This window comes from Anolis sagrei, chromosome 2 (assembly GCF_037176765.1).
Source record: "Anolis sagrei isolate rAnoSag1 chromosome 2, rAnoSag1.mat, whole genome shotgun sequence".
Taxonomy (NCBI): Eukaryota; Metazoa; Chordata; class Lepidosauria; order Squamata; family Dactyloidae; genus Anolis; species Anolis sagrei.
In genome coordinates this window covers 36,099,259-36,114,150 of record NC_090022.1, presented here as the reverse complement: position 1 = coordinate 36,114,150, position 14,892 = coordinate 36,099,259, and positions in this window count along the sequence as shown.

The following is a 14,892-nucleotide window of genomic DNA, read 5'->3' as shown; positions in this document are numbered from 1 at the left end:
ACTGTTTAGCTGGTATTGCGCCACCTGACATCCGCCGGGAAGTAGCAGCCAATAGTGAAAGGACCAAGGCAGTGACATCTCCAGCTCATCCCTTGTTTGGGTATCAGCCAGCATGTCAACGACTTAAATCAAGAAATAGTTTTCTAAAATCTACAGAGACACTCGCTGGAACACCTCAGCAAGTGAGAGTCCAAAAGTGGCAGGCTCAAAACCCAGAACCTCAATCAGTGGCTGATACCAAATGAGAGACTCCCCCCTGGGCACACAGAAGACTGGGCGACATGGAAGGCACTGAACAGACTGCGCAGGAACATATATACATATGTGGTGGCAATGTAAATATGTAAATAATTTTTGGGGGAAAGTATTTAGAGAAATAGAAGATATAATGAATACTAAAATAGAGAGAAGTCCTAGTATAGCTTTATTATCATTATATAACAATAAACAATTGAAAAAAGAGGATAAGGAAGCGATAACACATTTATTAATAATAGCAAGACTGCTTATAGCAAGGAACTGGAAAAAAAAGAAATAAACATACAAATAGAGGAGTGGTATAAGGAAGTATGGAAACTGGCAATAAATGATAAGCTGACATGTATATTAAAAGTTAAAAGAAGTATATGGAAACAAAGTGATTTTGATGATGTATGGAGAAAATTTATTGTAAAAGGATTAAAAAATAAAGAAGGAAAGTTACCGCCACAAGAAGAATTGAGATTTTGGACAGACGACATGTAAAAGTTGTGGCTTGGGGGGGGGGGGGGGGAGCACAGCGGTGAGTAATAGAAAATATGTTTAAGCAGAATAAGAATACTAGATGCCAAAGTATGTTAGGTGTATTGAATAATATGTATCTGTTGTAAAATAAATGTATAACAAATGTATTAACTATGATAAAATAATAAAAATTATTTTAAAAAAATGGACGATGTGGAAGGCACTGAACAGACAGCGCTTTGGCACCACGAGATGCAGAGCCAATCTTAAGAAATGGGGCTACAAAGTGGAATCCACGACATGCGAGTGTGGGAAAGAGCAAACTACAGACCACCTGCTGCAGTGCAACCCGAGCCCTGCTACATGCAGGGCAGGAAAAGGCAGTGGGGCCATCTTGTCCTGTCCATAGGGCTATTATGTTACATATGTCCAGATAATGTCCATAATATGAGTGAGACCAAATTGATTGAAGAAATCCCCAGCTTGAAGATTCTTATCGCAAGCTGTATGATCAAAAGGGGTGCAGGACTACAGTTTCCCATCCAGGGAAAGGAACAGAAAATCTCAGAAGCACAAAAGATATTAGTACCATAACATAGGAACACATAGGAAAAGGCAGGGAATTTTAGGGCTTTTTTTCATGCACATGAGAAACATAGTTTTCCCAAGTATGTACAGATATCCAAGCCAGGCTCCCTTGTATGTAGATTGAGGCACGAGGAAGGGAAAAGACATAGAAATAATACAATTTCATATTGGAAATTGCAGACTGGGCTTTCAGGGGGACTTTGGAACAAAAAGGCAGGATGGTTACACATTGCAAGGATGCGGACAGATAAGGAAAATAACTTTAGAACATATGAATATTCAGCGCATAATTAGTTCTTTTTAACATTAGTCCTGGGAGACATAGTTCCTCAGGCTTGGAAAACATAGTCTTCAGAATCCCTGGGTTGAGTTAGGTCCCAAAAGAGGCCAGAGAGTGTGCTCTGAGACAGGGAGGGTAGCAGGAGTGAAATATAATGAGCAGAGAGAGCTTAAACTATCAAAGGCTTTCTAATGTGGGAACCAGCTATCCAGAAAGAGAAGAAAAGTGGTATCAAATTGCATTAATTCTACAGTGTAGATGCACCCTAGAACAAGGATGAGGATTTCCTGTCTTCCAGCTTCCATCATAGCTGGGTGTTGTAGTCCAACAACCTCTGGCAGATTGTGCTTTCTAGAGGAAAAAGGTCTTCTGCTTTTATGCCCTCTCAGAAAATTATAATTTTAAATAATGTAAGCATTGATCTTTCCCTGTAATATTGAGACCCTAAAGCAGGGGTCCTCAAACTAAGGCCCGGGGGCCGGATGTGGCCCTCCAAGGTCATTTACCCGGCCCTTGCTCACAGTCAACTTAAGTCTGAAATGACTTGAAAGCACACAACAACAACAACAACAACAACAATTCTATCTCTTCAGCCAAAAGTAGGTCCACACTTCTCATTGAAATACTAATAAGTTTATATTTGTTAAAATTGTTCTTCATTTTAATTATTGTATTGTTTTAAATGTTGTTGGGGTTTTTTTTGCACTACATATAAGATATGTGCAGTGTGCATAGGAATTCATTCATATTTTTTTTCAAATTATAATCCAGCCCTCCAACAGTTTGAGGGACTGTGACCTGGCCCTCTTTTTAAAAAGTGTGTGGACCCCTGCCCTAAAGACACAGAAAGAGCTCACACCTTTTGAGGGCAACAAATGTGGCTCCATTTCCACTCCAAGAGAAGGGCTTCAGCCTCTCGTAGCAATTACCAGCAATGCCCAGGCTGCTTTAGATAATAATGCCACATAACACGGGAATGATAGCCGCTCTGATGAGAGAGCTGTAAAAGAAAATAGACGCTCAGTACTGCAAATCGATTCCACAGGTTTCCAATTTCCCCATTCAGTATTGCTATGGGCTGTGAAATTGACCGGGCGCTGTATAAAAATGAAAGTGGAGGAAGAACACCGACAACCCATGCCTTGTAGCAAATGACATTCCGGGATATTTGTCCTTCTCAGATGGCGAGTCCCTCTTCCCTGAAGCCCTATCTCCTAATGGTAGAGGCTCTGTGGATTAGTACCTAAAATGAGGTGATGAAATGGCCAGTGTTGTCTAATACAAAGATATAGATAATTTCATCTTATATCAGAAAGGAAACTTTTCTTCCCACTGGAAATTCCCTTTGTAATGCTTGCTGCTCTGATAAAGAGGAAATTACAGTAAAAATGTGGATTTTGCCACTTTGTGTCTACTTACTTAGCCTTTCAGAAGAAATAGCAGAAAGAGGAAGGCAAGTGAAGAAGACACTAACAGGCAGGGTCAGACAAATACATTGGGTGCATCTACACTGTTGAATTAATGCAGTTTATTTATTTATTTTATTTATTTTATTTATTTATTTAGTTTGACACCACTTTAACTTGTATGGCTCAGTGCTAGGGAATCCTGGGATTTATAGTTTGGTCAGGCATCAGCACTCTTTGGCAGAGAAGTCTCAAGACTTTATAAAACAGTTACTCCCATGATGCCATAGCATTGTGCCATGACAGTGAAAGTGGTGTCAAATGTTATTATTCCTGCACCATTCAGAGACCTTGCAAAACTACCACTCCCCTGATTCTACACCTTTCAGCCATGACAGTGAAAGTGCTGTCAAGTTGCATTAATTCTACAGTGTAGATGCACACTGAATGTCCCAGAATCATGACCTCTGTACATGTTGATTGGAGAGTTATGAAGGGCAATGTCCAAAAATATATTTTTCCATATCCCTATAACACAAGCTACTACTGAGAAAGAATACACAAAAGTAATATTATTTGATGAGAAAGATCCAAGTTTCTTTGCTTGGTTGATGTGGGGGGTAATTATCTTGTGATATAGGAGCCCCCGGTGGTGAAATGGATTAAACCCTTGTGCCAGCAGGACTGCTGACTAACAGGTTGGCGGTTCGAATCTGGAGAGCAGGGTGAGCTCCTGCTCAGCTCCAGCTTCTAATGCGGGAACATGAAAGACGCCTCCCAAAGGATAGTAAAACATCAAACATCTGGGCATCCCTTGGGCAATGTCCTTGGAGACGGCCAATTCTCTCACACTAGAAGCGACTTGCAATTTCTCAAGTAGCTCCTGACACCAAAAAAAAAAAAATCTCGTGATACAGGATCCAACAAAACAGTACAAAGGTAGCCCAAGAGTTCCTGTTTCTGCCTGTGAAAATAAAAACAACAGTGGTAAATGCTTTGGCTTCTGGTTCCAGGAGATGTGAGAGATGTTTGCTGATGAGGAAAGCCAAGGATTTGGTTGAATGTAACTACTGTATTGCTTCCATTCTAAGATGATACTGATTGTAAGACTGTGAAGTCTTGGCTCTGCCTTCTCTCCTCTGCTTCAGTTCCCCCTGTTTATAAGTCTTCCCAATAGTGTAGATAACTTCCTTTGTATTAGGGTGGAGCTTAAAATCCTCCCCAGAGGCCAATCTTAGTTGGTATATTCCTTTTCCTGTATAGAGCTCTCTTGCTAGACTCCTCCCTCTTTTCTACAGCAAAGTTACTGTGATTTAGGCTTATGATTGTCAGGTAATCCTAGGCCTAAGAAGGATTACCCGGCAATCATTCTTAGCACTTTCTCCTGCTGCTGCATGTACCAACTGTCCAAGGGACAACAGAAGCTTTTGGCCAGCCTAAGCTTCACAGGAGGGAAGATTAAGACAGTTTGTAAACAACAATTTATAATCCACCGCTTTACACCAGAGGCCTCAAAGTGCCTCTGTCTGTTAAGGATCTTAATCTTAACAGAAGGTATCAGATAGTCCCCAAGTAAAGCCAGACAAAGGCTAGGGTGTGCCATCACAAAGACGCTGTCTAATTTCAATACCTTTGGGGGGAGATATTTATATACGGTATATTAAAAGGCAGCCGCAATTCTAAGACACATATATGTTTGGGGGGGGGGGTGTCTTAGAATTGAAGAAACAGTATTTCTTCCAAGGATATCCCTTTAGCTTTCCTCTACTGAAGAGCACCACCACAATGAGTGAAATGGCAATATTTACTAAAATCTTCCCTTCCTGACACATCAATGACCAAGAAACAAGTAATGAATGAAGGTAAATGGAACTGGAGTCTTTGCAGTGTTATGCCCTAAGTCTAGTTGGAGAGGGAAAGCTTTTGTTGGCATGAAGCAGATAGTTCTGGACGTCCAAGTTGTCCCTCAGTCATTGAGGCTATAGTCTGCCTCCAATCCTTAGCACCTAATTTATCACCTGAACAGAGACCTTTATTTGCAGAAGACTTTGTTTTCTTTGTTGCATTTTAAAGAAGCTATAGTATACAAAAATGGAACAAACTTTATCAGTGCTGTGATTAGGCTGGACTGAAAGCAGTTCTGGGGCTTGGGAGATTGTTTGGCCATAGGTATTGTTCATTGTCTGTGTGGCTTCCTGCTCAGTTTCAGGGCTATTTCCAGCTCCATGTCCCACTTGGGAAGTTCCTCTGGGGCCCCTTCTACACTGCCATAAAAAATCCAGATTATTTGTTTTGAACCTGATTATATGGCTGTGTAGACTCATATAATCCACTTCAAATCAAATAATCTGGATTATCTGCCTTGATAATCTGGATTATATGGCAGTGTAGTAGGGGCCTAAAACTGATATTTCAGTCCTAGTCAACAACATCATCTGGCTTGACCTGAACTAGTGGTGAATATAGCTGAACTATAATAATATTTGACCAATGTTAAACTGCTGAGCTGCGGAACTTGCTGATTGGAAGGTTGACGGTTTGAATCTCGAGAGTGGGGTGAGCTCTCACTGTTGGACCCAGCTTCTGCCAACCTAGCAGTTCAAAAACATGGAAATGTGAGTAGATCAATAGGTTCCGCTTCTGCTGAAAGATAGTGGTGCTACATGCAGTCATGCTGGCCACATGAATTTGGAGGTGTCTATAGACAACGCCGGCTCTTCATCTTAGAAATGAACGTGAGCACCATCCCCCAGAGTTGGACACGACTAGACTTTACCTTTACCTTTAATATCAGTCACAATCTATCTAAAAGGAGCACTGCCACTTGCTAAATCTTAACTTTTCAATTGTTGATGTGAAAAAAACATCAGAAGCCCCCAATAATTAACTGCTGGAAATTAAGATTTCAAAAGCAGATAAAAATGTCATTTATTGCAGGGCACACATTCAGGAATCGGCTTCACCAGTGCATTGATTTATTTGACCTGCTTCCTATGTAAGGGATCTATACAACATTTCTGTGGATTCTGTTCTGAATGTTATTTTCTGGAGGGATCCTTGAGTTAATGCAATTCATTGCTGGCAATTAACTGGATCGAGGAAAATGAAAGAGGAAGGGAAATCGCTGGAAGGGCATTGCCCTTGAAAACAGATTGATCCTCTCACACTGAGCACAGAGTACGTTACATCAGAATCGACCAAAGACTGGTAGGGGGTAATTAATGGGGCAAATACTAGATTGCCATTTCTGATTACCTCATGCTGTCCAGTGGATTTGGTCTTGCTGAGGCAGGCGAGTGGAAACAAGACCCCCAATGAGGAACTGTGCTGTTAATGCCACAAAGGTCCCGTCCTTAGCAGCAGGGACCATCTGATTCAAAGCATCTGTTGTTCTAGGAAGAACTAAAAATTAAACAAGACCTAGTCCAACACCACTTTCCTAAACAGTCATCCTCTCTCTCTCTTCTCTCCATCTCATACAGATACATTACTGTTTTTAAAAACTCTCTTACGTGCTACTTTCCTCTCAATAAAAAGCAGCTTTTAAATATGCTCCAAGCATAGTTGTTTATCTATCTGTATCTAGAGCTGCAGCCTTTCAATCAACGGCATGAATTGTCAGCCATTTGAAAAACTGGCTAATTTCCTTCATAAGTTTCCCACTTAACAAAACCCTGGCGTATCCCTTTAACCTTGAGCCCTGAGAATCTGCTCTTTATACCAAGGCCCTTGAACTTTTCTTTGGGTACAATCCTTTCATATCCTCTTTAGATGGAAAACTTTCATATCCTCTCAGCTCATAGATTTTATGGTAATGAGCAATGGGATTTTGTGTTACTTACTTTTGTTCCCAGTCAGAAAAAGAGCACTCTTCCATATCTGAAATGGCAGGATAAAGTGGCCATAAGCCAATGACATCTGGATTGTATTCCACATGTTTGTTTTTTAAATATTGAGAGGTTTGTTTCATGCAATAGCATTTTTTTTAAAAAAAGAAGAATCTAAATATTATATATAAAATCCTGTTAATAGAAGATACACAGGGAGAAATAAAGCATGCAGAAATTACTATAACCTAGAGGTATGTCAACGTTATTAATTTTGCATTCTTAACTGTTGTCATTCAAATCTATTTAAGCTCACATCGTCAAACAAGAGATTTGAGTTATATCAGTTAATGAGTGCAATGTTAACAGTGTTGATGTATTTCTAGTGTATAGTAATTTCTGTATGTTTTAGTTCTCCCGATGTATCTGCTAAAAGCAGGATTTTACTTACTGCATTTAGATTCTTTCAAAAACACACAAATCCATGAGAGCCAGCACAGTATAGTGGCCTGAATGGTGAACTTTGACTCTGGAGACAAGGATTTGAATCCTCATCAGCCATGGAAACCCACTGGGTGCCCTTATGAAGTGATTTCAGCTAGGACCGTGGTTAGAGAGGTCCATGCTCAGTGAGCATCCACAAAACCAGATCAGCCAGAACAGCAAACAAGCTCTCAGAGTTGGAGGCAAAGCCACAAAGGTTTGTTACAATTTGACCAAAAAGGATGCAAGTACAAACAATATCCTTCAAAAGGTGCAGGCATAAATTTACAGAAAATACATGGCCTCTTATACAGTTTTGACAGCTATTCAGACTTCTAGCTCCCTCCCCTGATTGGCTGAAAAGAGGGGCAGGCTAGGATCTGCACCCAGGTTGCCTGGGGGTTCCCTTGACATCATAGCCTGCAAGAGGAGATTCTTGTGGTGAGAAGAAGGGCAGCTGGTAGTTGGACAGTTTAAAGAGCCAATCTGTTGCAGAGACACCCCATGAAAGGGCACAATCCAAGAGGAAATGGTGACATGGATATGCTGATGAGTCACTAATTAACTCTGTGTGAAACAAAGGTGCAAGACACAAAAGACAAAGGTAATAATTCCAGACAATCAAAGGCTTGGCTGTCTGTATGAAAATTAATGCATTCATATCTACTGAGCCCCTTCTTCCATGAGAGAGGCAGACTCTCAGCCTCAATTAAATGAACAAACATCCCGAGTTTATTCTGGTGACAAAGAGGATTATCTATCTGCATATACGCACAAAGGTTTTGATATTGATCTGGTTTGGAAAATAGCAGGAGGGTCCCTGGTTATGATTTTCTTTCCCAGGGTATTATGCAAACTGAAGGCATGGAAAGGTAGCTGCCTTCTAGATACATTTTGATACATTTCATTTGGTATAGTTTATACCAAATGAAATTGATATAGTACATAAAAGAAACAAGTTACACAAAAAACATCAAATTGATAATTTTTAAAAGGTTTAGATATGATAGAGGCTTTAGGGTACAGCTACTGCTAGGCCCATTCAAGAACCTCTGCAGTGGTTCTCAATCTGTGAGTCCCCAGGTGTTTTGGCCTACATCTCCCAGAAATCCCAACCAGTTTACCAGCTATTAGGATTTCTGGGAATTGAAGGCCAAAACATCAGGGGATCCACAGGTTGAGAACTACTACTAGAGCTTCAGCATTGTGCAACACAGGAGCCACGAAAATGGTTTTGAAAATAAAGGAAAAATCATTTATCTTGCGTGTAATCTCTTGATGATCGGTAACTCTTTGGCGGGGTGCTGTGGCTTGACAACATATAGGCAAGTTACACTGTCTTGGCCTCAGAGGAAGGCAAAGGCAAGCCCCCTCTGAACAAATCTTGCCAAGGAAGCCCCATGAAAGGGTCGCCATAAGTTGAAAATGACTTAAAAGCAGACATATGCTACACATTAGGGCTGGGCGGTTTCGTTTCGTAATTTCGTAATTCGTTAAAAATTCGTTATTTTTTTTATAACGAAGCGATAACGAACCATTCAGGAGCAACTAAAAAACGAAACGAATTTTTAAATTCGTTTCGTAATTGTTTCAAATTCGTTTTGTATTCGTTTTGTTATCGTTTTGAAATTGTTTCGTTATTATTTCCGCATGTCTGGGGCAAATTTTATAGTTGTTGTTTGTTTAATCAGTGAAAAAAAATTATAAATATCACACCAACAGTCAACAACAGAGGGAGAGGGAAGCTTCAGAAGTTCCCCCTGTCCCATTTGGAGGTTTTTTAGCGTATTGCGCGGTCGCGTCCACCATTAACGAATCGATTCGTAATTGTTTCGTAATTGTTTCGTAATTTACGAAATTTCATAAATATCGAACTTTTTAAAAGAAAAATTTCGGAATTCTTTTAAAAATCGAAACGCAAAACCCCCCAAAAAACGAATCGATTTTAGAAACAATTTTTTCCGTGGTTGCCCAGCCCTACTACACATATATGACACCCAGTCACTCGGAATGAAATCAGTCACAGCATAAAGGGGAAATAATTGCATAACATAATAATCTGGCAACATCTTTAAATATTTACCAACATAGGGAGTCAAGTGAGACTTAAAAAGAGATTTTTGCAAAATTCAGAGGGAAAGGCTGAATGGATCTCATGGGCAAAGGAGCCCTTGAGGCAAGGCACAGACAATAACTAATGGGTTAATGATGGAACTGCTCCACCTTTGCAATGACTGTAGTGAGCTCTGAGCTTCACAGGCTGCTGGAGAGGTCAGAGGCTTACAAAAAGTGTCCACTGATATTAAGAAGAAAGAGGCAGATTTCAAGGTCTGACATGTGAGCTCACAGCCAATGACCCAGCAAGGCAGATCTGACAAGTCTGGGTATGGGCAATGTTCACACTCCTCCAACTTCCTTTCAAGATGAATCTCCAGAGTGCACTGATGAATTTTTAAAGTGCCACTTTGGTGCTGGGAAATCATATGCTGAATCAAGGAATGTTCATTTCAGCTTTTTTGATGTGCTCTGTTGTTAGTGTAGCAAAGGACTGATATCGCTTGAGAAGAGCCTTTCATTTTTGCATTGTGGGGCCAAAATGAATTCTTTGGAAGACACTTACAGCACCTCCATAAAAAGAACAGAGACAAGCACCTCTATTACCATAACCTGGAATAGCAAGTGAAGAACGGCTAATTCAAAAATGGGCCACCTATGGACCTTCATTTGCTTTGTGGCAGTCAGGGAACATCTAGAAGGCTATGGGACATCATTCTGCTCTAACTGAATGGTTTTTCTCATTTTTTTTCTTCACAATTTTTAGTCGATTCCCTTGGTTATAAAGACCAGATTGTTGCTACACACTTTTTGAAGCTTCACACAGTTTATCAGCTATACACATTTAACCGTATGAGCCTGAAATGCCAAATAACTTTGTATATTTTAAAGCAATGCTGGGAGAATAAAATTGAAGTGAGTCTGCAATTCTATACTACTTTGTTAGTGGTCAATATGTTGTGCCATGAATTTGGACAACACAAATTTGAACATCCATTTGGCCATGAACTTCCCTGGAAGACCCTTGCATCAGACAGTAGAGTAAATAAGGGGAAATTTGGGTTGAAAGTGGGTTTCTAGATAAACAGTTAAAAGATGAATCAATTATCACATAACTCAGTTGGTAAGATGTGGCATTAAAATAACTGTGTCATAGATTTTAGTTCAGGTTCCATTTGACTACTGATTCATTCAACAGTGACAAATGCAAGATACTCCACTTAGGCAGAAAAAATGAAATGTAAACATATAGAATGGGGTGGCGCCTAGCTCGAGAGCAGTACGTGTTAAAAAGATAATGGAGTCCTCGTGGACAACAAGTTAAACATGAGCCAACAATGTCATGCTGCGGCAAAAAAAAAAAAAGCCAATGGGATTTTGGCCTGCATAAATAGGAATCTAGTGTCTAGATCCAGGAAAATTATACTACCCCTCTATTCTGCCTTGGTTAGATTTCACCTGGAATACTTTGTCCAGTTCTGGGCACCACAATTGAAGGGAGATGTCGGCAAGCTGAAATGTGTCCAGAGGAGGGCTATTAAAATGATCAAGGGTCTAGTGAACAAGCCCCATGAGGAGCATCTTAAAGAGCTCACCATGTTTAGCCTTCAGAAGAGATGGCTAAACATGATGGCTGTGTATAAATATGTGAGGGGAAGTCATAGGGAGGAGGGAGGAAGCTTATTTTCTGCTGCCCTGGAGGCACAGAACAGTGGCTTCAAACTTCAGGAAAGGAGATGCCATCTGAACATTAGGAAGAATTTTCTGACTGTGAGAGCTGTTCAGCAGTGGAACTCTCTGCCGGAGTGTGGTGGAGACACCTTTAGAGGCTTTTAAACAGAGGCTGGGTGCCACCTGTCAGGGTTGCCTTGAATGCGGAATGCGGTTCTGAGGACCAAGATCTATTGGAAGTCCCCAGTGTCAAGACCTTGCGTCTAACGGCAACCAGACGCAGAGCCTTCACAGCAGTGGCGCCACCAGTCTGGAATGCTCTGCCACCTGAAGTTCATGCCCTGAGGGACTTACCAGCTTTCCGCAGGGCATGTAAGACATACCTGTTTCGACAAGCTTTTAATGTTTGATACTGTTGTTTTTAAATTAGATTTTAGCTATTCTTGTAAGCCGCTCCGAGCCCCAGGGGAGTGGCGGCAAATAAGTTTAAATAATAAATAAATAAATAAATAAATAAATAAATAAATAAATGCGATTTTCCTGCTTCTTGGAAGGGGGTTGGACTGGATGGCCCACAAGGTCTCTTCCAACTCATGGATTCTATGATTTGAAGCATCCTAATGCAAACAGAATTACATTTCAAGACAGGTAATGCAACTAAGATTTTAATTCTTTCCTCTGTTTTCCCTTCTTTGCATATAATTTGCTAAAACCTGCAGTAGTTTAGGACAGTCCCTCCTTCCCAATCCATGAACATTTTCAGTGATCACCCTCCTATAATATCTATCCTTTCCCAGTCTTCCAACTAAGTCAGTCGATCTTTATTACTATTTCTCTATTGGCTCAATATCTCTGCACACAGGGAATGCCCTCTCTTCAGTAGTCTCAAGGTGCAGCTGCCTTTATCATTATTCTTTCAATATAGGCCACACATATGCCTCTGAAGATTTGCCATTCATTTCATTGAAATGATTTTTGTTTGTTGTTGCAGACCCAGCAAGGTGATAAAAACAAATCAACACACCCTGTCAACACATCCTGAGCTGAGTCAAAATATCTGACATAGCAACATAAGAAGTTATATTTTAATGAGGCAAACCTTTGCTTAGTCTAGCTCTGCACTGTCAACACAGACTAGCTGCAGCAATCCAGGGTTTCAGACAGGATTCTTTTCCCTTCTGGAGATTCCTGATGTTACCCATTGTTTCCCATCCACATAACAACCAGAGCCAATCCGCTTTAGCTTCTGAAGACAAATGAGATTGGATGTGTTCTGGATAGTATGGTAGTTCAGTAATAAATCATCAAGTTGCTCTCAACTCATATCAACCCCATGAATGAGAAATTAATCCCTTAGATTCCCTGTCACCATCTAAGCCCAAGTCCTGCAGACTCAAGGTCATTCCATTCTTGATTGAAGCCATCCACAGAGAATGTGGTCTTCCTCTTTTCCTACTGCCTTCTACCACACATAGCATTCTTGTTTATTCTAATGATCCATGCCTTATCATGATATGACTAAAGTATGACAGTATCAACTTGGTCAGTTTGGCTTCTATGGAGAATTCAGGCTTGAGTTATTCTAAGACCAATTTATTGATGATTTTGGCAGTCCTTGGTATCCGCAGAACTCTTGTGCAGCACCGTATTTCAGATTATTTAATTGAATACCCATCCAGCTGTCACAACTGTTAGACTGAGATTGGAATTACTATAGCATGGATGATCCTGATTTTAGCCCCTATCACAGAACATTGTTATGGCCCTATTAATCCACTCCAACTACCATTGTGTGGAATTCTGGGGTCTGTAGTTTAAAAGAATTATCTGAGTGTTAAGTCTAAATGACATGATATGAATTGCAAGTCATTAGATTTCATAGCAGTTAAAGTAGAATAACAGTTCTACACCTGTAGCGTGATACGGCTCTTTCATATTTAGTGATATGTCTTTATATGTAGGGATCTTATATAGTTCCTTCACAACTCTCCTTCCAAGTCATGGTCTCCTGAGTTCTTGACAACAGTTGTCATTTTGATTTATGACTGAGCCATGACATACAAACTTTTTGGCTGTTTCAGTTTCTTAATACCCTACTTTAAAGATATATAAATATTGGTAGCCATTATTCATATTCTGTGTGTGTATGTGTGTGTGTATTATAGGAAGACCTTTCTTCACTTTATTGGATACTACATGTAGTGCATCGGATGTTCTCTGACATAGATTCAAGCCAGAATCCTACTAGATAGTCCCAAATAAAATTAACACATTGGGAACCACTGGCCACCTTTTGAAGAGAATAGAGGAAACTGGTGCTTCTTTTAGAGCCCTTCCACACATCCCGGAATATCAAGGGAGAAAATCCCACAGTATCTGCTTTGAACTGGGTCATCTGTCTCCATACTTATATCCTGTGGGGTTTTCTGCTTTGATATTCTGGGATATAGGGCTGTGTGGAAGGGCCCTCAGATTCCTCCAAGATGGACTAAATTCCTGCCTTTCACCACACTGTATTGTCAAAGGCTTTCATGGTTGGAATCACAGGGTTGTTGTCAACCCATTTTCCCAGTTTCCAACAGACTTCTCAACCTCTGAGGATGCCTGCCATAGATGCAGGCAAAATGTCAAGAGAGAATGCTTCTAGAGCATGGCCATATAGCCCAAAAAACCTACACCAACCCAGTTTCATCACACTGCTTTACACTGATCCATGAATAAGAAGACCCAGGTTTTTTGGATTGATTTTTGACTCAAACTTATCCATGAGTATATACAGTAACAGCTTTTCAATGTCAGGGAAGCATGATCAGGGCACGTGCTTGCATAGCTTGGATCAGGAGCCAATAGCCAGAAGGTGAGTTGCTCCATAAACAATGCAAACTGACACTATATAAAAATGCAAGCTCTGTGGCCGCCCAACCAACAAATGATTTGTGGAGGTTTTGCAGTTGGAATCCATTGGGGGAAGAAAACAAGGGATTCGGCTGAGGTTTAACTACAGTTCTCTTGAGCTGGAAAGCCAAAGCAATTAAATTACTGTATTACCCACATTTCATTTTTGTCTACTGCCGCAGGCCAAATGCATGCCAGGCTCACTCTTAGCTTTCTCGCGGGGTTTGAATTTGGATCAGTAGGGCATCAGAAATGCAATGGCTGAGAAGTGATTGAAATACTACTGCGGAATAAGACATTTTATATGATTATTAACAGTCTCGTATGATTTACATTGACCAGGCTTTGTGTTAACATAGTGCCTATACACTTCAAGGAGAGATGCTGTGAAGATTACAAAATAAAAAGGCATTATTTTTATTCTGTACATTGGAAATTTACGTTGGCTTCATGCTTTGCTGCTACTATTTTAAAGAAAGGAGTCATTTCAGTCAGTCTATGAATTGGAGCCCCCGATGGCACAGTGTGTTAAACCTCTGAGCTGCTGAACTTTCTGACTAAAAGGTTGGCAGTTCGAATACGAGGAGAAGAGTGAGCTCCCACTGATAGCCCCATCTTCTGCCAACCCAGCAGTTTAAAAAAATGAAAATGTGAGTAGCTACAGATGGGAGGTAACTGTGCTTCATGCAGTCATGCTGGCCACATGTCCTTGGAGGCATCTATGGACAACGCTGGCTCTTCGGCTTATAAACAGAGATGAGCACCACCCCCCAGAGTCAGACTCGACTAGACTTAATGCCAAAGGGGAACCTTTACCTTTACTATTTGGAGCTAAAATTAAAGTCCAGAGTTTGTTTAACCTGGAAGGAATAAAAGATGGATTTCTGACTTAATCAGCAGTGAAAGAAGATATGAGAGGGATTTCACCCACGGAAACTCTCCTTGGTTTATGTTTGTGGCCAAA